Below are 25,937 nucleotides of genomic sequence, written 5' to 3' on the forward strand. Positions count from 1 at the left end.
CTTGTGGTTTAATCATTGGACAGAATCTTACAGCTAACAGTATGGAGGCTTCAAATAGGACCCGGGACAGATCTCTAGATTACGTAAACATGCATGGATGGCATCGGGTTTGTTTTTGATGAGGGTGCATTATAACATGGTAGAAACTAAAAAAAAATATTTGTAAATGGACAGGCCATGCTTCATATGAAAGCTCAGAACCTCCAGAATTCACTCACTGAGCTGCAGAGGCTGCACTAGCACTGGTTTATGATTGGTTGCAGGTGCTGGAGTTTAGCTAGTGGCAATTCAGATCAGAAAGAGTCCCTTTAGGTTTAAACCAATTGGGTTTCAGCACTGAAACTGGCAACCCAAATGAGTGACTCATGTGAGGCTCATTCTGCTTTCTTATTGGATAATCATTTTTGAAAACCAAAATGCCAAAATATAACATAAATAAATGAGACATCATGGCCAATGTTTTTGTAGCTAAGAATAAATCTGCATTAGAATTGTTGTCAGTCAAAGCTAGATTAGATTTTTACCTTTTATCTGAGGACACAGATAGGTCATATTTATGAAATTAAAAATCTAAATCTTACATATAGTTCCTTTAAAGTGCATATGGCAGGTTTCTTTGCTGAAATAGTACTAGCATTTTATTTTTTGTCAAACACTCATTCTTTGTCCTCTAATATTTGCTTTTAAATGGATGTATCGGCTTGACTATTTGAAGTTCTTCAAAGTATGTGGTCAGCCCCTATATAATTTGACCAATGATAACTCCTGGGTCCAGGTCAGTCTGTTTTGCATGTTCCCTCTGCACATTTGCCTATGCTCCAGTGTGGTTTGTACAAAGGGCCAGTACAGATTAGACTAGAGCCATATGAGATCTGATAATAAGCTCTGCTCCTATTAACTGTATCATATACACAGATTATAGCACCGTACCATCTGCCACTGTTTCCCACAGGTTTGTACTGAGGCTATGGTGGCGCAAGTGATTATTTTATTTAAAGAAACTTTATGTAAGATTTATAATATATATAATATATAATATAATTTTCATAAACCTGACCTATCTGTGTCCCCAAATACAAGATAAACATATTCACATCACCTATGTTTTACTGATAACAATTCTAAAATCAGCATTTCTCAATGCTGATTTATTCTTAATTACAAAAACACTAGTGATCTCCCATTTATTTATGTTATAATTTGGTGTTTTGGTTCTCAAGACGATTATACAATCACAAAGCAGAATGAGCCTCACGAGTCTCTCATTTGGGTTGCTAGTTCAATCAGTTGGTTTAAACTTAAATGGACTCTCTCACTACCTAAACTAGGGATGCACCGATCTGATACTGGTATGTGATATCGGCACTGATAATGAATTATTTGCTGGATCAGATATCGGCTTCTAAATATAAGTTCAGCAGACATCCTGGTTAGACATATGAATTGACAGTCTTAATGGTTGAATTTTTATATATATATATATATATATATATATATATATATACACAGTGTAGGGGTAGTGTAAAAGTCTATGATCAGACTGTGGCCTATAGAAGTCTATGGTCAGAGTGTAGACTGAGGGAGATCCCACGTTGTACCTAGAAACTGCACCCACTCGTGCATGAGAGTGCATCACTTCAGATGCATAATATTGTTGAGACTAATGAGTGAAACAAACAGCTCAAACAGTTCCTCAAACTCTCTTCACTTCTGCTCCTCTCCACGAGTGTTGTCTTTTCCCTGTGACTCCAGACTTTGCGTAGAGCACATGCCAGGGTCGAAGCTGGCCCAGAGATAAGCAAAGTCCTACACCTAATAAGAGTTTTATAAGTCCAGCATGTGGCACAGAGGGCGCTCTACGCAATGCATAGTGTGTAAGCAAGCTTTATAAATGATGCTCCTGTTCTGTAGTTACATGAGAAATAAATAACAGTTACGTAAGACAAAACTGATCTAAATGTGTTATGTTATTTTTGTTTTAAGGAAATAAATGCTGTTTCAGTGTCTGCACTGGTATCGGTCAACATCAGAAGCCAACAGATACTTAAAGCGTAGTGTCAAAACTAGTATCGGAACTGAAAAAGCTGGATCAGTACATCCCTAACTCCAGCACCCGTAGACAATCATTAATCAGTGCTAGTGCAGCCTCTGCAGCTCAGTGAAGGAATTCTGGAGGGTCTGAGCTTTCACACTGTTCATATACTGAGAATGTTTTTGGTTTTTTAGTTTATTTGTTTATTTATCTTGGACAATGCACATAAAAAACGTTGACCTACATAAAGGGGTTGTCATGATGCGTGTATTTCTGTTCCTGTTTTGTCTCCCTGTGTGCTCTTCCCCCTCCCTCACCTGCCTGAACACGGAGCTGGGCGGAGCTCTCTGCTCCTTTCCCTGGCTCTGGTCTACTGGTCTTTGCCTCTGTGGCCCACGTTCCCGTATCCTGGTTCGTCCTCTGCACCTTGCTCCGGCGCCGTACCGCGCGCTCCGCTCCTGGATCCTGCCCTGGACTCTGGCTCCTGTCCCCCGCTGGATTAATTATTGTGTTTGAACTGAATTTCACCTTTTTGTAAATAAACATTGTAAATCTGCCCCGAGTCTGCACGTCTTTGATCCACCCAACCCCACCGGTTACGACAGAACGATCTCGCCACTATGGACCAAGCGGACTCAGGACCGGATTCCTCGCTCCGCCCAGCATTCTCCCACCACGGAGAATTCATTGGACAACACGACCTGCCTACCCTGCTTACCTGTCTGTCTCCTGCTCACGGGCCTGCTCCCTGTTGGCTGTCCTGTCCCAACCGGTCCACTCCCAACGTGTCCTCTGCCCCTCGTCAGGACTGTTGTTGCTCCACTGGACAGTCTTCCTTCGTCCCCAAATTCAGCCGGCCCGAACCAGTGACATTGTTTTCCCTCCGGTCGTTCCCCCTCCGCCCACCCGTATCAGTCTGTTGGGGGGGGGGATCCTGCTCCTGCTCCTGCTCCTGGATCCTGCCCTGGACTCTGGCTCCTGTTCCCCGCTGGATTAATAATTGTGTTTGAACTGAATTTCACCACTTTGTAAATAAACACTGTAAATCTGCCCCGAGTCTGCACGTCTTTGGTCCACCCAACCCCACCGGTATGACAGGGGTAATATGTTTGTGCCAGGTTATAGAAATCTTGCTAATTTCTATCTTTAGTCCCTGGATAGTTTGATTCCATAAACGGCAAATGAGAAAAACTTGTATATTTTTTCAGTCTGCAGGTTAAGGCTCTGCCAACCCAGGTTCAGTTGTGAATATAGTACAACTTTGGCTGTATAAATGACAGTTATTGCACTTATTGCACCTATTGAAACAAATTAAAGCTTCTCTATGTAACTTTTCTTGCTTCTGTGCAGTTATTGGAATGTCTGGAATGTTCCACACCACGGTATTAAACATATCTATCTTTGTGTAGACAAGCAAGTGATACCATAAGGCCAGCTTACGGGTCATATCTGTGGAGAGACAAACCTGCTCATTGTGAGATTGCATGTTGTTCAAGATATTTCAATAAAAACACCCGGGATGGATTTGCTGTAAGATATATCATTTTAATACCGTAAAACATTTCAGGCAAAGCAATAACATCTCCATGGAGACAAGTAAGTAGCGGACCCCTAGCCACAAAATTTACATTGTGGATTTTTAAATGACCACTCCAGCCTTGTCTATTAATGGTCAACACTGATGTGCTTTTCGTCAGCTCACCTTGCTCTCGGGGCAGTCTATGTCACGGAGAGCTGTGGGACCAGCCTATATCCAGTGCCACGCTGTATTTGGGACGGCCACACACTCCATTTACCTACTTACACTGGCTCACTACTGCGTGTTGCTAGTTGCACAGTAACTAGTGCAGGCGTATCCCAGAGCACATGGGTCACTGAGGGAGGAGGGCTATGGCAACTCGAATCAAACAACATCTAGAGGACACGGCATATGACAGGTTTTCATGTTTTACTAATTATGACTTGGTAATTTGGCGGGATAGTACCTGAAAAGTATTAAAAAATCAGATACTAATCAATACTAAAACAGTCTGAGGACGCCTGGGATAATTGTATAATAAGCCACATTATCCTGTATTTCTTTAAAATTCAAAATATAGTACTGTTTATTTGACTCTAACGAATGTATAACTTAATGTTTTCACCATTTTATCCCCACTTTCAAAAATCCTGTCATTGATTCAGTGGAGCCCCAGCCCTCAGTGTGAGCTGCAGCCTCTCACTGGACTGTGAACAAACACTCCAGAAAATAGTCCAACCTAAAACCTAAGGGAGCACACTTAAAAAAAAATCAACTTTTTTCTATGGGAATTCAACAGACTTTTTGGTATAGTATTAAAAATGCAGATGTATTATTATATTAGCTTTTTTGCTCATAACGTCGTGAATATGAGGTGGATTGTCAACAGTGTTTTACACATGTGCTGTCATTATGGGGGAAAATGCAGTGCAAATGCATTAAAAAAATATGTTGACCACAAGAACACTTAAAGGGCACTAAGGAAAAGAAGCAGGTGCTTGAGTACCCCCTGTGCACGTGTGTGTCAGTGCACGTCCCTGTCAGTTATTGTATGACATGAGGGCGTTCCACATGTGGCAGCGACTGTGGAGAGGAGATACAGATGTGGTGCCAGAGGGACTGAGCTGTAATTAGCCTGTGCATAGATTAGCACAGGGACATGACCTGCCCTCACACTGTACACTGTGAGCTCACACACACACCCACCCCCACACACAACCACACACCATTCTCACACTGTGTATTGAATCTTTACCTGACTCTCACCAGACTGATATACACAGCACTCTGTACTGAGTTCTACACATTTATCAGTCTGGAACAGCTCTCGCTGAAATTGATCTGAAAAACACAGAACGTCATGGCGAATATTAGAAACTTATTGGTCAAGGCATCACAATAGCCCAACAAGCTGAAAAATCTAACTTTTGTTACATCTAGTTGAGAAAAAAGCACAGACATCTTCCCTATCCACAAATGCACAAAGTGATTACCTTCTGCATGCTTTCCACAAACGTCTCTTTTTGATAAAATAGGCTGAAGTATGTCTGTCGGTGTCGCCATGTTTGTTTTGGTTCTGCAATTGGTCCGCCACTGAGTGGCAGGTTCCTATTGCACCAGAAGGAGCCTACAAAGATGGATTCCTGTGAGTTTGTGCTTTACAAATATCACGAGAATCCATCTTTTTATGCAACGTTTGTTGAATCTATCTGCCAGTCCAGTTTTTATTGTTTCAGTTTCACTGATAAACATTAATCCTTACTGTGAGCGGGCTTGCTTCTCCACAAACCTGACTCTTACTTAGCCTTGCTTGCTACCATAAAAATGCTGTTCTTTTGGCTATAATATTCCACAGTATGGCACAATACTAATCTCCATGCAGAATGTTCCGAGGTATGGTTTTAACTTACTGTAATCATGCAGGTGATGTGCCACTTTCATAAAGTTACACTGTTGCTTCAAACACTTGGTTTTGATAAGGACATGCAGCATGCGGTTACATATTATATCAGGATGGTATATTGTGAGGTTCTTGGCAATACCCAGCCATAGTCAATTTTTAGATTAAACGAAGGGATACTGAAAATTGTTGTTGATTGCTTCGGTAGAATCAGTGCAGTTCTGTGCTTGTAGTTTTGGCAGAGGTAGTTGTGTGTGTGCTGCTGCAGTGGGTCAGGCTGAGCCAAAATGTCTTCTGTAATGTGTTTTACTCAGTGATTTAGGATAGACCCTTCCGTGTAAAATATGTATGCTGCCAAGACATGTACTCTAACTGTACTGATAAAGCTAAAATTGTTTTAAAAAGACTTATGCTCAACCAACTCCTTTCAGCTTTTAAAGAGGAAGTATTTTACTTCTATGGGGCCTTAAATGCTAACATATAATATATATACATATTTTACATATTTAGACCACTGTGTTACCTTTTATTGTTTTGAAAATGTTAAATTAGCCAAAAACAGTGTATTAACATGTTTTATAAGTTTCACTTTTGTTGTTGATGTTCTGAATGAAACTACTGCCCATCACATCAGGTTTGAGAAATTGCTGTGTACAGTTTTGTATCATGCTTTTTAACATTTATTTAATTATCATGTGGCAACACGGATGACGTAGGCTTGTGGGCTAAGCATTACTCAAGGCTCAAACATGCACGGATGACATCTAAAACCTCTTCAGGCATGTCTTTGATGAGGAAACATTATAACATGGTAGAAAGCTAAGGGAAAAAAAGTTATGCGTAATGATCTTAAAAGAACAGAACTAGTCCAAAGTTATTCCTTAATTAACTTTTCATTCTGAACATTCTAATTATTCACCTCAACATTTTGGTGGCTTGTGGAAACAGATTTGCGAGCACTGATTGTATATAATGTATTTGTCTTTGAAGTTGTATTGTACATTTTGTTCAGTTTGTTGTATAATTTACGGCTGTGGATGTGTGTAATCGATTTATCAGTCGATGGTGTCTTAGTCGAGCAACGTTTATATAAGTGAACTATCATTTTATGTAGATTATAAGGATTTATATAGGACAACAGCACAAAGGTGAACGAGTTAGCTCAAGACTTGGTATTTTTTGGCATGTATATGTAAAAGGCTGATTAATTCTGCATAAATAGTAGTTTTTGCATGAACTTCTGTGCAGGTGTACTCTTGTGAGAGCAGTTTGGGCCACATACACAGAGATGCGTGATAGTTTTGGGAGCTTTTGGCACGCCCCTTTTTAGTCAACTCAATTAATCAGTAGGACATGTCTTTAGTCCACCAAGTATTTCTTTTGTCGACTGCAGCCATAGTGTTATTGTATTTTCAGGCTGCCTTTCTCACATCTGGCCAAAGGACTACCAGGACATGTACGTTGCTTAATGTTGATTAAAGTACAATTTCCCTTTTCAAATACATAAATAAATTAGTTTATAAGCTCTTTTTATAGCTCTCAGAAACCAGTATGGAGTTTTGCTTTGACGATGAAGCTTACAACAACTAACATACATAATGTGCACTTTCTGATTATTAGACAATAAAACACTTAACCCTATTGTGGTGGATGCTGTCGTCGGCAATAGAGTGCGATTGCGGACTTTCCATTACCGTAACTGCAACCAATTGTGCAATCATGTAAATTCAAACGACATCTCAAAGCGGAGGATTGGGGCTCTTTAAATATTTTACTATCATTACAGTAATCTGTTTACGTTGTCCCTTGAAGTGCCACAGGGATTTTCCCTGTCAGTTATTCAATGCGTCAAAGGAAAAATACGTATGGATATGTAAAATAGAGGTAGTTGTCTGAAAAAAATGCATTAGATCCTTCCTTTAACATGATTTTTTTTTTTTTTTTTTTTTTTTATGGTTAAAAAGAATAAAAGTCCAGGCGAGCTATACTGGTCTATAATATTCTCAGTCCTTAAAAGGTTAAACACTGGTAATTACATGTAGACCTCAAGAGCTGATTATACAATATATCTGTACTGGGATAAGACACATTTTGCTCAAATAATTGGAAAAAATCAGGTACAAGACTGACACAGCCATGGTCACTCACAGCTCTGTACACTGTAGCTAGGCTCATGGGCATCTACAATGAACCCCCGACACATCAGTGCACATTTTAGGTTTGATCTAGACGGACTGACACATGAGGGTGATTCAGCCTCGGCTCCAGATAACATGCGTTTCTTATTTCCTTGGGCAAAACACTTAAATATCAATGCTGGACCTGAGAAAGAAATCAAAGAAACAATCACAATTATCTATACTATCCTAATATACTCTAAATTTGGGACCTACTGATGTACTATGGTTCCCTGCTAGATCCAGACTGATATGTATTTTTTATTAGACAGGGATATCGGTCTGGTCCCCACGCCCTCCATCGCGCCTTGCACCAGAACCAAACATGTAATCAAATTTGTTTTTTTCAGTGACACATTTGAAACACAGGCGCTCAATGGACACCTATCATTCACAAACAAACTGACATTTCTCTCACCTCAGATTAACGGAGCTTAGTGTGTCACTCTTTAGTTCTGCAGAAATCTACAGTATTTTTTAGTCATCTTTTTTCCTAGTAAGCAGCCATATTTGTTTTGATATGGACGGAATATGCGTGTCCCTGATTGACTAATGTACCTATCAATCACACCCGTCTGAACTCATGGGGGGGGGGGGGCTTCACCGGTGACTAGACACACATTTTCGTAAAGTATTGATGAAGTGTGTATTCTGGATCCCAGGCAAGTTTTCTGCTGTGCTAATGCATCAGTTCTGGAGTGGAGACTGTGGTGAAGTTGTGTGGTTTGGCAAGTACACTTTATGAGCAATATGTACGTCACTGTCACCTGTTAATTATTGGGGCTTCTAAACAGTAAGATATAGTCCTCTCTAAAACCACATAGACCAAAGATTTCATTTAATTTATTTCATTTATCTTTCATTGACCCCTTATTTATACAAGTTGAAATGTATTCTACTTTTGGGAAGCAAAGTAACCAAAAGCTTGTTTTCCCATTTCGGTTCTAGTGAAAGCAGTTTTTAGATGTATAGATTATATTATTGATATCAACCAAGTTACACAACCTCCGCTAATTCTTTTATGCCTACGAAATATTCTGTCTAATCAAAGCTGGTGGGCACTGATTCTGTCAAAGAGTCATATGAGATGCTGTTTATTCTATGTGTAAGGAGTCACTCAGTAGGCCTATTTGGTGCAGACTCCAGCGTTGGGTAAACAGATTATTCCTCCACAAAATTTATCCAGACGTGAAGTTGACAGATCCGACTACACTTATGATTTATACAAAATATAGTAGGTTGATCTGTATAAAACGTTCTATGTTCATGTGCGCCAACAAGTCAACACTGCACCGATTCTTTGGGAGGCTTTAAAATGGCTTCGCAGTCTGTATAGAACATATTTGCTGTCAAGATCGGCAGCCTCATGCAAAATAATAAAAAAAAGAATGACGATGGCAGTGCACTTTCTAACACCTCAGACTGTTGTAGTTTAATGTCACTAGAGTCGATGTGCACTATCACTGGATATGTCTGTATAGTTGGACAGTGTGTGTGTGTGTGTGTGTGTGTGAGCGAGCCTGGTGTTTATGTTCCCTTACCAACCAAGACTTAGCCCCTGCTTTGTAGTGTCTTTACGAATATGGCATTACTCCGATTTTGTTGTCGAAACGCAATGGATGCCGTAGCGATGTCCCGCGAGGATCTAAGAGGAGATGGCAGCTCCGCGTGACTTGATAAACATGGAAACTCATTCAGGTCAAGAATGCTAAATCTATTTGACAGCTCCAATGGCTGCCTCTGATTAGGACTGCATGACGATGTGAGCGCTTTCCCTTTTGTTTCCTATGTGTAACCTGGGACCTGCTGTGCGAGGGAGTAGAGGAAGTCGGACCCTTTGGTATAGCTGCACCATGACAACCCCGTGTATCCTGCCAAACAAAGGTAGAGGTTGGCTGACTGCAGCTCTCATCAGTATGGATGTAGATTTTCCCACTGTCACCATCAAGTCAAGGTGCTGCTCACAAGACTAGCTCTGGGTTTGAGTCAGTGAAGACATGCTAAGTAAGGAAGCTCTCTATAGCTCTGTCATCCTCGCTTCCAAGAGTAGACAGCTGTCCCAGTGCGACAAGGGGCCCGAAAAGGAGAGTGCTGATTGAGGCCACTGTAAAAATACTGTGTGCGTTTGGGGATGTTTCTGGACATTGGAACAGCGTGTGTGCCCCTATAGTGGGGTAGCATCTGTGTGTGCAGCTGCAGTGGAGCTAATTTTAGCCCAGGATGTGCGCACACGTTGGCCCAAGCCCAGCCTATGAGAGGAGGGCTGGGTGAGGAGAGCTGTCTGTGGAGTCTGTACTCGGGACATCAGAGGACACATATGGATCCACACAAACATATACTTAAACATATGGTTGTGTGCTGCTGGTGCCCTTTACCCAGCCCTGCCCTCTGTTTGCTCTGTAGGTGTGTGGACATTAGTGCGCCAAGATTAATCAAAAATGCAGTTTGAATGTGCACACTTTTAAAATCTGTGAACTTTGAACAGAATCCTATTATTAAAACACAAATCGCAAATCTAATCACAGTCGTAATTCTTGTCAGAAAAATCACCGCCCTAGTGGATATGTTTACATTCACTCCACACCCCACTGGTCCTCACCATGACTGCGTCCGAATGCCTGCCCTAGACTCTAACCCTCATTCACTTCATAGCCCTACACTCTTTACTACACAGTATAGTGCTCAGAGTTGGCCAATATAAGTTAATTTTTGTAATAAATATTGATCAAATTTGACTGGCACATTTGTGGACTAATAATAACCATACAAGCTTTTTGTCCAGATGGATCTTATGAAAACTGACTGGATTATTCAGCTTTTTCTCTGAGATGTGGAAATTATCTCTCTAGCAACTTTACACTGTAACAGTTTATTTATTAATGATCCTGGGCCAACTTTGCGTTAAAACGACACTTCTTTCATTCAATTGTGTTGTGTCCAGACCTGTCGCCGTCTGTTTTTGTTTTTCCAACTCTTGCAATGCATTGTGGTCTATATTGGCCGGTCTAGTGACCAACTCTGGATACAAATTTTCAAGGTGCATTGTGGGAAATTTTGAGTGCACTACTTTTTTACTCAGTGGACAGCAGGGTTGCATTATTATACTGATCTGATTTTTATTCTCTCTTGATTTTAGGTCTTTAAAATGAACTGGTTTGCTGTGGTCCCAAGTTACTCCTCCTTTACCTTATGCATCCCAAGCATTCTAATTATTCATCATGAGTTTACAAGCGCTTTTCACAACTCTCAGAAAACAAAAAGTGTTGTTTTGCAATGATGTTAAAGCTCACAACACTTAGCATGCTAACGCGTACTTGCTGATTCTTTGACAATAAAACGCTTTCTGATTTGGACTTACTTTGACCTCAAGAGCTGCTTACAAAATATTTAGCTCAAATACATGGAGGAAAATTTAATAGATGGGTGAAATGTTTTGCCACATTACTTATGCAAACTGTTTGTCACTGTTTGTCAGAATGCATGACATGTCCTTGAAGTTTGCAGCCTGATTGTAGTCCTGAATAAAATCTGTCTGAATGTCAGATTTTTGTTGGATTGCTTAGATAGTTTCTAAACAAGCACTGCTGGTATAGTATAAAAAGCAGGAATTCAATAAATGCTAAAATAAGATAAAGTGCATAACCTGTGAAATATACAGGTTAGACTGTATATACTGTTAAAATTTTACTAAGAAATATTGGCTATTTTCTATATTTTTATAATTTTGGTGAAATGTATAATTGTACTTCCTGACTTCCTGGGTGAGCATTCCTGGCAGATATCACATATCGCCCCACATATCGCTAGCCTCGATGAGCTTCATTGGACTGTAGCCGAATGCTATGAGTGACATCACACTCCCTTAGTCCTCTTTATACAGTCTATGGTTAAAAAGGGACAAAACCTCACTAAATTTAAATTACACAATAGTTAAGATTAGAGTAATTAAAATAAATTATGCAACTTATTTAGCTAAATCCTTGTTAAAACTGTCATCTTTGCGTGTAAATTGTAGCTGCATTTTTATGGACTTTTTAGTGTTGATGACATAGATTTACAAACTGCCACTCAACTGTAACCTTGCACACCAAGATGGATTCTTACGATATTTGTGAGTTTACAAACTCACGAGAATCCATCTTGGCATGATCCTGCTGTTAGGCTAATCGGATGGGTGAATCAATCACAGAGCAGCATTGAGGTGTGTGTGCAAACCTCAAAAACAAAAACACAGAAACACTGACAAACATACTTAGCGTCAATTCTGACTATTTTGTTTGTGAAAAATGCGCAGAAGGAAAGAGCTTTGTGTATTTGTGGGCAGGGTGTCTATGCTTTTCTCTCAACTGGATTTAACATGAGTTGGATTTTTCTGCTTGTTCCGCTGTTGTGACGCTTTGACTGATCAGATTCAAATAATCCTCATGACGTTCTATGTTTTCCAATCACTTTCAGTGAGAGCCATCCCAGATTGATATTGATTGATGCACATTATCAATCTGGAGTGAGCAAGGTGAACTTAACTGTGAAATTATGATAAATAATGACCACAGGTACTGTCATAATAAGAAAAAAATATAAAAAGTTGTCATATGCATTTTGTATTTGTTTTTAGCAAAGAAAGGAAATAGTGTTGATCATCCTTATTTTTTGATGTATGTATGTGTGATCTGTGTCATATTTGGGCCTCCTCAGAAATCCCATATTTAAACACTGGCGCTAAGCTCAGACCTGATTGTGTTGCAGGCTGAATGTCCCAGAGGTGCTCCCGGCTGGTCCCTGTTCATGTGAGGCCTGAGGATGAGGACTGCAGCTGATTGATACCATTTCCATCAAGAGGTAAGAGGCAACTTATGTACAAGCTAGCATCTGCACTTATTTGAATTAGGTCTACAGTTGCAAATAATCAAATCAAGCCATTTCTAATAGTCACGTTATCAGAGCCAGAGCGGTCATTGTTCTAGATAGAAGGCTGCACTACCTCTCTGACTGGAAACGCAATCACCGCACACTACTGCTGACTTGTTGCGTAGAGCGGGGGTTTCGTTGCTTGACCAGCCAGTTTCTCCTACTTTCTGTTTGAATGCAGAAGGGTTTGTGCTCTTTCTCAGTCCTCTGTTGTTATTTTTTCCTTTTCTACTCATAAGCCACTATATTTCATCTTTCTCATCTTTGTAAAGATTTGTCAAACCGAGTGGTTTAGGTTGTCCAGGCAAATAGTTTGTTGCTTCAATTCCTGTTCAGACAGTGGAACTTTGGGCAGCACACATGGACATTTTACATGCGTCCTTATTTTTATATTTCTGTGTATTGTGTATATTTTTATATTTCTGTGTATTGTCTTTTTCACATCCACAATTTTACATGGACTTTATTGTTGTGACTCTCACACATAATCTGCCAGGAAATGTCTTAAAAGTGGGAAATGTCTTTCCCATCATGAAGCTGCAGCTGGAGAAAGACCAAACTGTGCTTTTGGATGTCCTCAGTAACTTGGCCGTTTCTGGATGGTCTTTACCTCAAAATATTCACAGTGCCAGTGCAAGCTACAATATTGAGGTAGGCACCTTTGAACTTTTTTGATGTGCAGTATGGAGAATATATTTCCAGGCCCCAATGAGAACTACATTGAATTTATAACAAGGAGACTGTAATAATTACTGAGGTAGCTGTAAAAACGTGGTTGTGATCATTATATATAGTTATATATATATAGTTATTGAATAAAAATCTATCTAACTACAAATATGCAAACAAAACAGAGCTTTATACACAAACAGTATCAGCATACTACAAAACATAACTTTTATATTGTTTATATTGTTCTCCTCATCAGTCTCATCTGACCAACAGGCCTGAACAATAAAAACAGTTCTATTATTGTATTCATACACTGACTACTGGAAGAGAGAGAAAATAGTATTTTGTACATAAGATAATTCTACAATGACTCCAGGTGTTGAACAACAAATAAGCAATAATTTATAACAGATCTTTTATAGGATGTGAAAAATGTATTCTCTTACCTAAATTTCAAAGATGTTGGTAATTGGAATGATCTCGGTCAGTCTTGTGTAGCGTGTTTACTGATAGTTTTCATTACAGTAGCTGTACTTACAGCCTGATTGCAGCTAACGTTTTATTTTATTCACTGGACAAAAGTAAGCTAAAAAAACATTTAGGCTTAACTCGTCCCCCAAACCAAATACTTCGCCAGATCTGAGCCAGAAATAAACACTCTAGTGGTGCATTTTCTCTTGCACACGTTGGTTATAGCTACCAAAATATAACATTAGATTCTTAACGCATTGTTGTATGGTAAGGAGCTAACCCTACACAGACGTAGCTAACGATAGCAATTAGCTTACACAATCTAGCCATTACAACAGCTGACATACACATGCAAAAACATTTCTCAAAATCATGTTGTTACCTGTTCATAAGGAATTTAGCCAACTCTTGATTGCTTGTGAATTATTTAAGCTTGTGTAGCTCCCCAAGCTCAGCCTCCTGTATAAATCTGACTGCAGTCTCTCTCAGACATTTTTTCCACAAATTTTGTAGATGGATTTTTAACCTGTTGAACTTAAGTGTTAGATTTTCTTTGTTTAACCAGACAGACTACGTGTGTCCTCCTTGGCTCAGATAAAGGACTCATGCCATCGGTCTACGTTTCCTCCCGCAAAATTTGAATGGCTCTGGCTACTATCAAGTATTTTGTTTTTACAGCTTACTCTACATTATAGTACAGGGCCAGGTGGTTAAACATATGCATTCTGAAGAATATGAAATATATATAAAAAATTACAGACATACAATTTAAAATGGAACTTAACACAAATCGAACTCTTTTTTTCCCCACTAAATTGTACATTGTTTTATAGCATTATCAACTATTTCTAGTCATTTTTTGGCTATTTTAGTGCAAACTAGGTACATTTGCAGCAGTCAAAACTGTTCAATTGTGCTGCCTTCTGTGGCCACTGCAATTTCAAGTAGTTGGTGACATCACACAGGACTGCCCTCATTACAGCCACCTGACCATGTCTTGTGACTATGATGCGTTGCCCAGATGATGTAGCAGTATACCACTGAAATTTTTATTCTATTATGACAAATCGTGTACTTTGACACTCCCCACATTACATTCATATATACTCCACTGGTAAGCATGGCCTGACCCAGAGTGGAGCAGTGTGTGCAAGGCTGAGCTCAGGTTGAATAATTCATGTGTGAGTGAGCCTGGGGTGCGACCTTGAACAGTGTCTAGGCCGGCACGGTGAAACCCAGCACTCCCTCTCTCTCAAGCAGGGCACAGAGGTACATGCGACGCAACACCACCACAAAAATTTAGAGCTTATTAAAAACATAGACGGGTGGTAAAGAGAGCAGGGTGTCAGGATCACTACAGTTTTTATTTTGTGTTGATAGGACCAGTACTTCCACTTTAAAGTCTAGAACACAATCAACGTGTTACCTTTTATTGTTTTGAAAATGCTATATTTGCTGAAAACGTTTTAACATGTTTAATACGTTTCAGCTTCATTTTTGATGCTTTGACTCCCTGCCCCCTTTACTCCCCGTACTAAGTCACTCCGTCTTCAGAGCGCTAACATAACACATCAATGTGCATTCTGCTAATGGGAAATTAGTCAAACATGCATGGACGACATCTAAAACTTCTTCAGGCATGTTTTTGATGAGGAAATGTTATAACATGGTAGAAAGATCCAAAAAGTGTGCATTACTTTTGTTAACACTATCAGCAAAGACCCGTGTGATGGCCATGTGTTATATTAACTTTTACAAGTTTCACTTTACAAGGTTCACTTGTAAAAGCTTACAAAACAGTTGTTTTTATGTTCCATAACTTAGATTATAATGATAAGAAGCACAAGAAAAGAGACAAATGAGCTGCAGCTGGATCAGTACCACGCGCTCTTACCGTGACAGGATTGGCTGTAGACCTGCCTATTAAAATGCACTTAACTTATCTAGAGTTTTGATCGTGATCTATTGACCTTTTTTGGCACATTCCTATTATTTTATGTAGGTTTTCTGATGCTGGGTCAGTTGCTTGCTTCATGAATATACTATTGTTTTGCCTGGAGTGTTCCACAGTATGGTATAAACTTATCACTCTTCCATTTTTTTTTTTAAACTTTGGTTTGATGGAGTTGCCCGCTTGTCCTAATGGAGTTTTATGCTATTTTTCAGAACATTCAAAGCAAAGCGATAACATCTAGAAGCCTCGGACCCTCAACACAAAAGATTTACTTAGTGCCTCTTTAAAGGCGTGTTATGGAAGACATATTGTGCTTCTGTCTGCTGTATAGTTATAATCTATGACACCTGTGGGTCATTATAATAATCAGCTAAAATGACTTCATGAAAGAAACAAGTTCGCTGACTTCCGCGTTAGAAAACTGTGGTGCCCAATGGGAACTGACGTCGCCGTAAACAAAATCACTCCAAAAACAACAAGAGGGGAAATGAGAAGGGGAAACAACTATAACGTGGCTAAAAGCCTGGAAAAGTGGATTATCAGTATTAATTTCCTGAACATAAAAAGTCTAATTTCTTCCTCCAAAGTCTGAACGCCTAACCACATTCTTTTATGTTTCCCATTTTCCCTGGCTCTACTCTTCCTTTATTATGCTGAGTGTGTGAGCTCTGGTGCTCTGTTGTCCTGAATAAGCCTCTTCAGTCAGACCCTCCATTATCCACTGACCGTCTCATCATACAGGCAGGTGCATGAGCTGCATTTAAACAGCTGGTTGTAGTGTTTAGCTCAAGTCTAGTTACAGATTAAATCGGACCAGCAATTTTAAATAATGTCTAATTACAATTTTTCTGATTAGCAATTAAAATAGGTGATTAATCAGTTGCAAAATTAATTAATCATTTCGTTTAATCAGTTTTAATACTTTTAGGTTTTTTTTCTGGTGGAAATATGACACCCTCTCCATGAAGATGTTATTGTTTTGCCTGGAATGTTCCACAGTACGGCATTAAGCTTAAGTTCTTGCATTTATACCATTACCTTTTATTGCTCAAAAATACTAAAAACGCATTCTTACTGTAAGTGGAGTCATGGACCATGGAGATACATTTAAAGCCACGGACAATATACACAATATTCTTATTTTGCATATCTTCAAAACAACAGTTTGGATATTTTCATCCAGAGTCGCTTAGTTTAAAATGTGTCTGGAAGAGAGGTCAGAATCATACATAGTTTGAAAGTTTCTGAGATTAATTATTTTTTCTCATTAGCTTCAGAAAGTGATGCCATTATTCAACCCCAAAGATATGATTGTTGTCAGTTGAAAGGACTTTAAGTCAATCCCAGACCCAATTCAAGTTTACAGTTTAGCCGCTCTTGTCACGTTGTTTTGCTGTTTACACAGAGCAGCAGTTCAGGATTAGCGGTCCTCCTGTGCGCTGTCATCTGAGAGCACGATTAGCATAGCGTGCCTGGGGTGATTGTTTTGGGCAGTGTGCAGATTACAAGGGCCCTAAAGCACACACACCAAGACTGAGGCAAAGTGTGCTAAATTGTACAGACATATAAACAAACAATCCAACTACCGTATTTTCTGGACTATACGTCGCTCCGGAGTATAAGTGCCACCAGCTAAATGCGTAATAATGAAGGAAAAAACATATAAGTCACCCTGGACTATAAATCACATTTTTGGTTGAAATTTACAATTTTTTTTTTTTTTTTTGGCAAAATCTGAGACTAAGAACAGACATTTTATCTTTAAAGGCAAGTTATAATAATAGCAATAAAATAGAGAACAGGCTGAATAGCAGTACAGCACGCTAACTTAACACATTTATATTTATTCAGCTACATGAAGCATAGACAACGAACTGAATACTTGTCTGGTATGTTTATGTAATATATTAACAGTTAATCAGATAACTACACTAACATAACATATGCCAGCTTGTCTACAAACACGAGAGACACAAGAGTTCTTTTCACTGATGTTTACTGTGGTTTTACTTCTTCATCACAGTTCACACCGTAGAATTAGCAAACACATAAAATATAACATAAGCTCTGGCTCATAGTACATGTACATACAAAACTGCATATGAAAAAATGGAAAATATACAGACCACTTTGGCCTGCTAGTAAAACAAACTGGTGAACCAGAATAGTTTCTTAAATGGTACTATGTCGGGTAAGACTTTGCATTAGCGTAAAAAAAAGGCTGAACCGGAAAACAGGAAGTAGTTTTCATGACCTTTAACTAGACTTATGATAAACTAAACGTTTACAATATTGTTCCAAATGGAAAAATAATCACCTTTATTGTCTTATAAATGAAGGGGAAATAAATAAAGGGAAATTAAATATGAAAGCATAAAAGAAAATGAGTCAAGTAAATTTTCTTACAGGTATTACAAACACACCAGCGCCATCAAACAAGTGAACTGTAACATGTATAATCAAACATTACCTAACACATATTTATTCAACTACATGAAGCATAGACAACAAACTGAATTTGTGTCTGGTTTGTTAACGTAAGATACAGTTATTGGAGGAGTGCTACTTTTATAAATACAGTGGAAAATCCAGCTGTTCCTATACATTGCACGAGTTTTGGGCGATTTTTCAGGTTGGGTCACAAACAGTGTGATTGGTCTAACAGGTAGCCAGATGTTTGTAAGAAACATCTGGCTGTAATCAGGTAGTCTTGTGTGATGTGACATAGTACTTGAAATTGCACTAGAGGCAACATTTTTATTCATTATTTACTTTTTAAATTTTGCATTCTCTGTTAAAATTCATATACAAACATAGCTTTTTGTTTCTGGTTACTATGTGTGATTGTAGTGACAAGTCTATAGAGAGAAGAGAGTTTTCCTTAATTTTTAGTTTACTACTATTCCATTACCTTTTAAAAGGTTATATTTTATGTAATCAGTTTTATGTTTGTTCATTGTAGCTGTATAAGCAGATAAGAGCTAAAATCCAAAAGTAAATGTGCTCAAAGCAGAAGCCTGAATAATACATAATAGAGCTTTAATCTTGAATTGAAACCCTAGCTCTTGTAAGCGCTCTTTGTGTGGTATTGAATGCTGTGTGTGGGGGGGGGTGTGTGTGGGGGTGTGTGTGTGTGGGGGTGTGTATGTGTGTGAGAGTGAGACATTGTGCATGTGCTTTTGATGTGCTGTAAACAGGATGGGCAGGCCTGTGCTCTCTTCTCCCTCAGCTCCGGACACTGTTCCTGTGAGGAAAGTCCACTATTGTGGTCCTTAGGCCTCATGAGCTCCACACTGAGACCATAAAGCCTATGCTCGGATGCTCTCGGTTCAGGGATCAGAGCTGTGAATGGCTGCATACGTGTTTATTACTGAGTAGAGCTGGAAATGACCTGCCCACGTCACAGTTTAATGTGATATGTGATACATGGCTAATCTGCTGAAGCCTGGTTCATACTTGTAGTAGGGAAGCACCGATACAGATACTGGCATCAAATATCACCGCCAATACTGAAAAAAAATTGCTGGATTAGGTATAGGTCCCATGATATAAGTAAGACCGATATCCTGTTTGGGTCTTTAATTGGCTTTTTAATTTTGGCCTAGAACGTCTCATAATGTTTGAAGTTTCAGTCATACAAAGCTGTTCAGAAATTATTTCAAGAATAAATTACATTTGTATAATTGGAACGCTTGTGTATTTAGTCAGCTTTGGAAACTTAAGGTGCCATTTTCCATCCCTACCCTGGTATCGGTTGATATTGGGTATCAGCAAATACTTAAAGTCAAAGTGTCAATATTGGTGTTGGAACTGAAAAGCTGGATCGGAGCATTTCTAATTTGTAGCACTCTGAGTGAAAATGTACACATTATCAGTCTGGGATTGCTGTCTTTGAAGACTTGAAGCTGATTGGACAAATTGCCTCAACAGCTGTGCAAGCTGATAGATCTAACTTGAAACCCGAAAAAACACACAGACATCTTTCTCATCCACAAATGCACAAAACACATCCCTCTAGTCATTACCTTTGACATTTCAAAAACGAAAATGCACACAATGTATTTACATCAACCTGTCCAGTATTGCAGGACAATTTTGCTATAACCTGGCACAACCATATTGCCTCTTTTTTGTAGTTTATTTATTTATCAGGGACAATTCACATGATCAAAATATTAAACTATACTACATTCCAATGGTCATATTTGACCATTAAGACGACAGCCTGTTGTTGCTATGATACCGAGGTTTGGTTCCCATCCCTACTGCAGAGTTAGCTTTAGCATTATCCTCAAGTTGTAAAGCTGGGTCTCAACAAAGCTTCCTTCTTTAGAAATACAGTGTGGTATTGGACCCAATACAAAAGCTGAAAAATATGTGAACCTGAGCTTTTGCCAATACCAGTAAGGGTATCAGAATATCCCTGCAAAGGCATTGGAAGAACTCCACAAAAGTAGGCTGCGACACCCGATCCAGGAATCAAATCAAAGACCCTCTTACTCTGAAGCACAAACCATTACTCATTTCAGACAGTATTGTTTATGGGGACTGAAACAATAATCTAGAGCATCACAATGACTTACATGACACAAGCCCACAGATTCTACATTGCCTGCTTGCTAGCTTCTTTGTCATTTGTCCTGGACCCACATACAGTCTATAGACATATTCTCATCATGCGTCACTGAGCAGACCTGTGATGAGATGGATGGCGTTGGTTGAGTTTCCTGTGCTGACCTTGTGTTTAACTTTTGTACGCGCTGTTACTGTGTGCAAGTGTGTTATCTACAGACAGCATAAGAGTAATGCCCTGCGCCACAGCCCTGTACTCTACACAACCTGCATGCTCATGTACCCCGTGTATGCCTCCGCAGATACGCTGAGCTCTCACACATTTATCATTTAAACACTGATATTACTCACGATTTTGATGACAAATTGCTTTACTCTGTACACATATGTGTTATTACTTGCAATTTATTTTTGAGTTTGTTTATTCTCGTGTTTGATGAAATTTCACAATCCTTGTTAGGTCTAGTAAAATAACATTTATATTCCTCATATTGATCAATCTGAATTTTATGTATTTATTTATTTTTTTAAAACAGCAAAAGAATGGCTTTCAGTATTGATTTCATGAACATAAACAAGACAGACTGAGTCATTGCCATTTAATACAAAAATTACCCCAATTTCTTCCTCCACAGTGATGTGTCAGCTCCAAACCACATGCTTTTGTGACAGTCGATTAGCTGTAGACCTAATCATTGAAAACCCTCAGGCATAACAGTGACAATTAGACATGGCTGGATCATGATCTTGCTTAAAATGATCATGATCTTGCTTAAAATGTGATTAATTGCTCAGCCCTGTTGCCTGCCTAAATTCACTTATTTAGGGATTATCACGAGTCCACAAAACTTGGTGGGTATTTCAGGAAGTGCTCTTCAATGTTTCAAACTTTCAAAGGAAGTATAGTGAAAGAAAAATTCAATTATGTGAACTGGTCAGATTGCTGGAGGACATTGCCTTATATCTATGTGAAGGGTGGAGCTAACTACACTGAAACTAACACACTTATTGTTAAAAAGCCACTCCATAAGAGAATGTACCAACATCGCAAGAGCTCCTCAGGACCTCAGTCTGCCGTACATTTTCAAAGGAAGTAACAGTACTGTAACTTGAGTACACTTTTTTGCTACTCTACCCAAATTTGTATGTAATCAGAATCACCTGGCTGCAATCAGAGCAAACTTGTCACCAATTACTGGGAATTGGAGAAGCCACAAAACTCTAAAGTTTCCCAAAACATGACTAGGAACCATAGATGATGCTATTAAAACACCATATACACAATTTAGTAGTGAAACAGTGGATTTAGTGTTTAGTACTATAAATCAAACTCCTCAGGCCAGTACTTTCATAACCGAGAAGGATGCCTGAGGAACCCAAACATCTTGATAGCAGTAAAACATTCAAAATCTATTACCATGATTCTGAATTGTCCTGCACACCTGCTCTGATACATGCTGCCTGTATGTTCTAGTGCAGAGGAGGTTGTGTGGAGGAGACCATCTGTGGTTCCCTGCTCATGGTGATGTCAGCTCTTTTTACATAGCCCTCCGGACATTCATGTGTGCAGACTTACTTTGGAACAAGGCCTGCATACGGGGCACTCAGTGGGACACATACAACTAGTATATTTCATGAGTCTTTTTAACATTTTTTTTCTTAACCAGACTTTCATCAAAGTCTGATGTCTGCTGCAAATCAGATTAAACCATAGCCTGTATCTCTGGAGAGCATTAGCCAATCAGGAGACAGTGCCACCAGCACATATGAAGCTCGCTAGGTGGCAATCAGACGTAACTGAAGAAGAAGGCACCTGATTGGTCTGTCATCATTGTCATTGTCTACATTGAGAGAAAATAGCTACCGGTAAATAAAAACACCAGGATCATGTAGCTCAATTTAAAAAGAACATTTCAATACCACAGTGATAAGCCTGACCAGGACCAATAAGAAAGAAAGGCACAGATTTTTGAATGGAAAGTCAATTGGAGCCAGACTCGATGGAGCCAGTTTGCGGCTGTGCTAACTTCCTATTTGGAACAGAGTGGTTAGTGGGTTACTTTAGTTCAGAGATATATACAGTCAATGGATTAAATCATAGCCATGTCTGGGGCACAGGAGAAATAAATGAAATGCTTTGTGTGTTTGCAGGTGAACCCAAGTGGCTGACAGATGTGTGCCGGAGTGGAGAGCCCTGGGCCCCTCCCACAGGAGATCTGACTTCTGAACCTGAGGTGAGTACTGCACTGTACAGCCTAATCTAGGGACCATTTCATTATCTGGAATGAAACCTGTTGACGTAACCCATTGCATTCAGTTGCAACCAAATTAAGCTTATCAAGGCTTGCGGTTATAGCGACTACGGTAATATGCAACCAGGGCCCATATTTGGAAATCCAAGTGCATGCATCATAGTAACCACTAGGCTCTTAATTGATATGTTATTAATGTTCTTATTTTGATTTACATGCAAAATAGTAAAATAAAAAGACCGGGATCATGTAGAGCAGGTTAAAATGAACATTTCAGGGTCAGAATGACGAGCTTCACAGCAGTGGTTACAGCTAGAGGGGTGACGTTTGTCAAAAGAAAGTGCATTACAACCAAGAGCGCAAAGGAACCACGGCACATCTATGCTCGCTTCCTAATTGGAACACGGCGGCTAGCAGGTTAGCCATGTCCATCTATATACAGTCTATGTGCCAGACATGTTCAGAATTTATTGTTGAAGTTGGGTGGTTCGATTTTTATTGTCAGCCCTGGATTTATAATGGTAAAATTAAGGTTTTCAAAATCATCCCCAGAAGAAAACCATGAACATTTAAAAAAAGCATTTTACAAAGCCCTGGAGCTGGTTAAATACTAAATGTCATGAATGAGGCTAAGATTCCATTGGACCGCAAAGTAATGACATCACAGTGTCATTGTTGCCTGGTCTGAATTCAGAAAGACAAGATGAGCATGAGATATTGGCCTTAAGTGACTGACTCATAGTTTCCATGGTAATAGAAGTGAGAACCTCCTTCACTTTGTCCATCTTTGACAGTTTGACAGGCTGCGGGAAAACCATGAGTCAGCGGCTCATGTGGAGTTCTGACATAACACTGCCTTTAGTTCAGTGTCAACGCCACTCTCCATCACACTCCTGCTGGCTCCTCCATAAGGGCCATATGCCAAAAATTGAATATCACAATTTTCTTGGCACCAGATCGCAATTTTGATTTTATTACAGTCTTGTACACTTTATGTTGAGATTTTTTAGCATCTAGTGACCAACATCATATTTTACATGTTACTGATGAGGACACCAGATAAATGACGTAGATATAGTGAAACAAACATTTTACATGCTTTAATATGGGGAGTTTTCTTCACCATTCATTTGTATTTGATGGAATGATTGAACTGGCATAACTCCCAAGTTAACATCGACTAACGAAGTGATCAAGTTGGAGCAATGACGTCTTGAACACAGCTCTATAAAGATTACTCAAACATGCTTGAATCACTCTAAATACAACTTTGAGAGGGTAAATGAGAAAGTAAAACATTTATGACATGGTTAAAAGCTCTGAAAAGTCAATTTTGCAGAATACATCTGCTTTAAGAATATGTGACTGAAGCACATTCTCGTTGTCTGACAGTTAGAGCGCACTGCCCTGTTTACACTATATCCTCTCTCTTTGAAATGTGGTTAAAGCTAATCCTTAATCCTGTCAAGTCAGAGCCTCTGTGCAGTTAGCAGCAGCAGCTTCACAAGTCTGTTTCTTCTTTTTTTTTGAATAGTTTGCACATCCATTTGGTGATATTGGTGAAGGCATGTTTTAGCAAAATATACTATATAATTACAGAAAAAAATGTGAAAAAAAAATGCCACATTCAATATGCGTCAATAACTTCCAAGCTTTTATAGATTACCATGTTTTGATGGTACTTACGGTCTTGAGCTCATAATCACTGAAGATCGCGGTTACAAGCGATTGAGGCAAGTCTGGGCATCCCTGCTTAAACTGCTACCTCCATGACCCAGCCGGATCATGGATGAACTTTTTGATGAATGAAAATTGTGTTGTGCTGTTTTTTGTTGGATCGGCCCAGTGATTTGATGGATATTATAGAACTCATACTATCCAGAGTGTTTAACCTTGTTATAACAGTGTTCTCTCATCGCCTCATTCAGATTTGTACTTGTAGTGATTCATGCATGTGAGTAACCCTCAATGGGCTATAGGTCCCTTATGCCTTCGAGTCTATGGGGAAATATGGAAATTTGCTGGTTTCAACTTGGTGAAGGTTAAGGTAGACTTTTTTGTCCTAGTAGAGAAATTTGTCCTTTACGTTTGACCCAACCTTCTGTGACTCTGGGTTAAAGCTGTCAGGTGCAGTGGGAGCCATATCCAGACTTTGAGCTAGTCTTGGTGAAAATTACTTTAGATGGAGGATTCGACCTATTGTGCACGTCTTGGGTTGGTGGAGGCTCAGTCACCTTGCCACTTAGGTGGGCAGGACTGTTTTAGTGCTCAGATCATTTCCATTTGCAAACATCCCCTATCACCGCCCCATGCCCTGTACTTGTGATTTTTTGACAAATTTAGTATATGAATAAAAAAAAAACCCACATATCTCAGAAACATGGTGTAGTATTTGCATTTTGACACCCAAGATTCTATCTTTGAATTGGCTCTGTGCTCAACAGTGCCCGGTAACCCCACTGTTAGCGTGACTACCTTCTGTCCAATTGTATCTCTACAGGGTTTGTGCCAAGTCTTGCTAAAATGAATCAATATTTAAAGATAAGGCAATGGACACTGATTCGTGGATGGATGTCAGTGACATGTTCAAGACTAAATAAATGAGATGAATACTTTGTTTCAATGCTAATGCTACTTTTGAGGCATAATAAATGCCTCAAAAGTAGCAACACCATAAACGGATATGCATATAAATACTATTGGGTATACTTTACTTTAATTCATTTTAATTGGTTGTGTCATTTATATTTTACTCTTTCAATAAAATTTTGCACAGTGACCTAGCGAGCATGCTGCTGTGCCGTGCATGGAGCCTATTCTTTGCTGCTACACCACATTTTTTTAACTTGGTTATAATTTTATGACATCACCAGGACATGTCGTAATAGACTGTGGTGTGATTCCCGGTAAAAAGATTGAGGGCACGTGCGGTTACATAATGCATCTTTAAATGTGTGTCATGGTGAATGCTGGATGCTTCTCCTGTCTTTGGGATCAGGCTGGCTTCAGAGGAGATCTTTTTATAGCCTCGTTCTTGAGCTCACATTGTGTGCGCTAGAGGAAAAGCGGCAGCCTATTTTTAGCCCTCCTCTTGATTTGGATTTAGCTGAGTTGGTAGCATCAGTCCACAGAGCCAGTGTTCCCTTTTCTTCAGAAACATGCCCGCAGGAAATCAGTGGCTCTTGGTAATCTGAAAGCAGCAGCTGGAAGAGAAGTAATAAGATTCTGCTGATTTAGATGTGAGCGATAACCAAAAGTGTAGTTTTGATTAATGACAGTGCAAATTTAGTTTGCACCAATTGTTGTTCTGTCCCATTTATGTCGATATCCCCTTGTGATTCTGAGACATACCACGTGAAGACAGTGGTGCAGTTGTTAAATCAGTTTTAACCCTTAGACCAGAGAGATACGGGGTAAAACTCATCATGTGCATAGTGTTGCTTTGTGCCTGGTTTATATAGTCTGATCACCCAAGACTAT

At 39.3% G+C, this 25,937-nt stretch overlaps 1 protein-coding gene across 2 annotated transcripts in view; it reads left to right on the forward strand.

Moving 5' to 3' along the window:
- Nucleotides 1-25,937, forward strand: part of LOC117389701 (hyccin 2-like) — a 55,883-nt gene that overhangs the window by 3,443 nt on the left and 26,503 nt on the right. For both annotated transcript variants that reach the window (XM_033987418.2, XM_033987417.2), the window contains exons 2-3: nt 12,375-12,467; nt 22,357-22,439. The gene's annotated coding sequence lies outside the window, so the exon portion shown is untranslated. The remainder of the gene's footprint in view (nt 1-12,374; nt 12,468-22,356; nt 22,440-25,937) is intronic.

This window comes from Periophthalmus magnuspinnatus, chromosome 21, assembly GCF_009829125.3.
Source record: "Periophthalmus magnuspinnatus isolate fPerMag1 chromosome 21, fPerMag1.2.pri, whole genome shotgun sequence".
Taxonomy (NCBI): domain Eukaryota; kingdom Metazoa; phylum Chordata; class Actinopteri; order Gobiiformes; family Gobiidae; genus Periophthalmus; species Periophthalmus magnuspinnatus.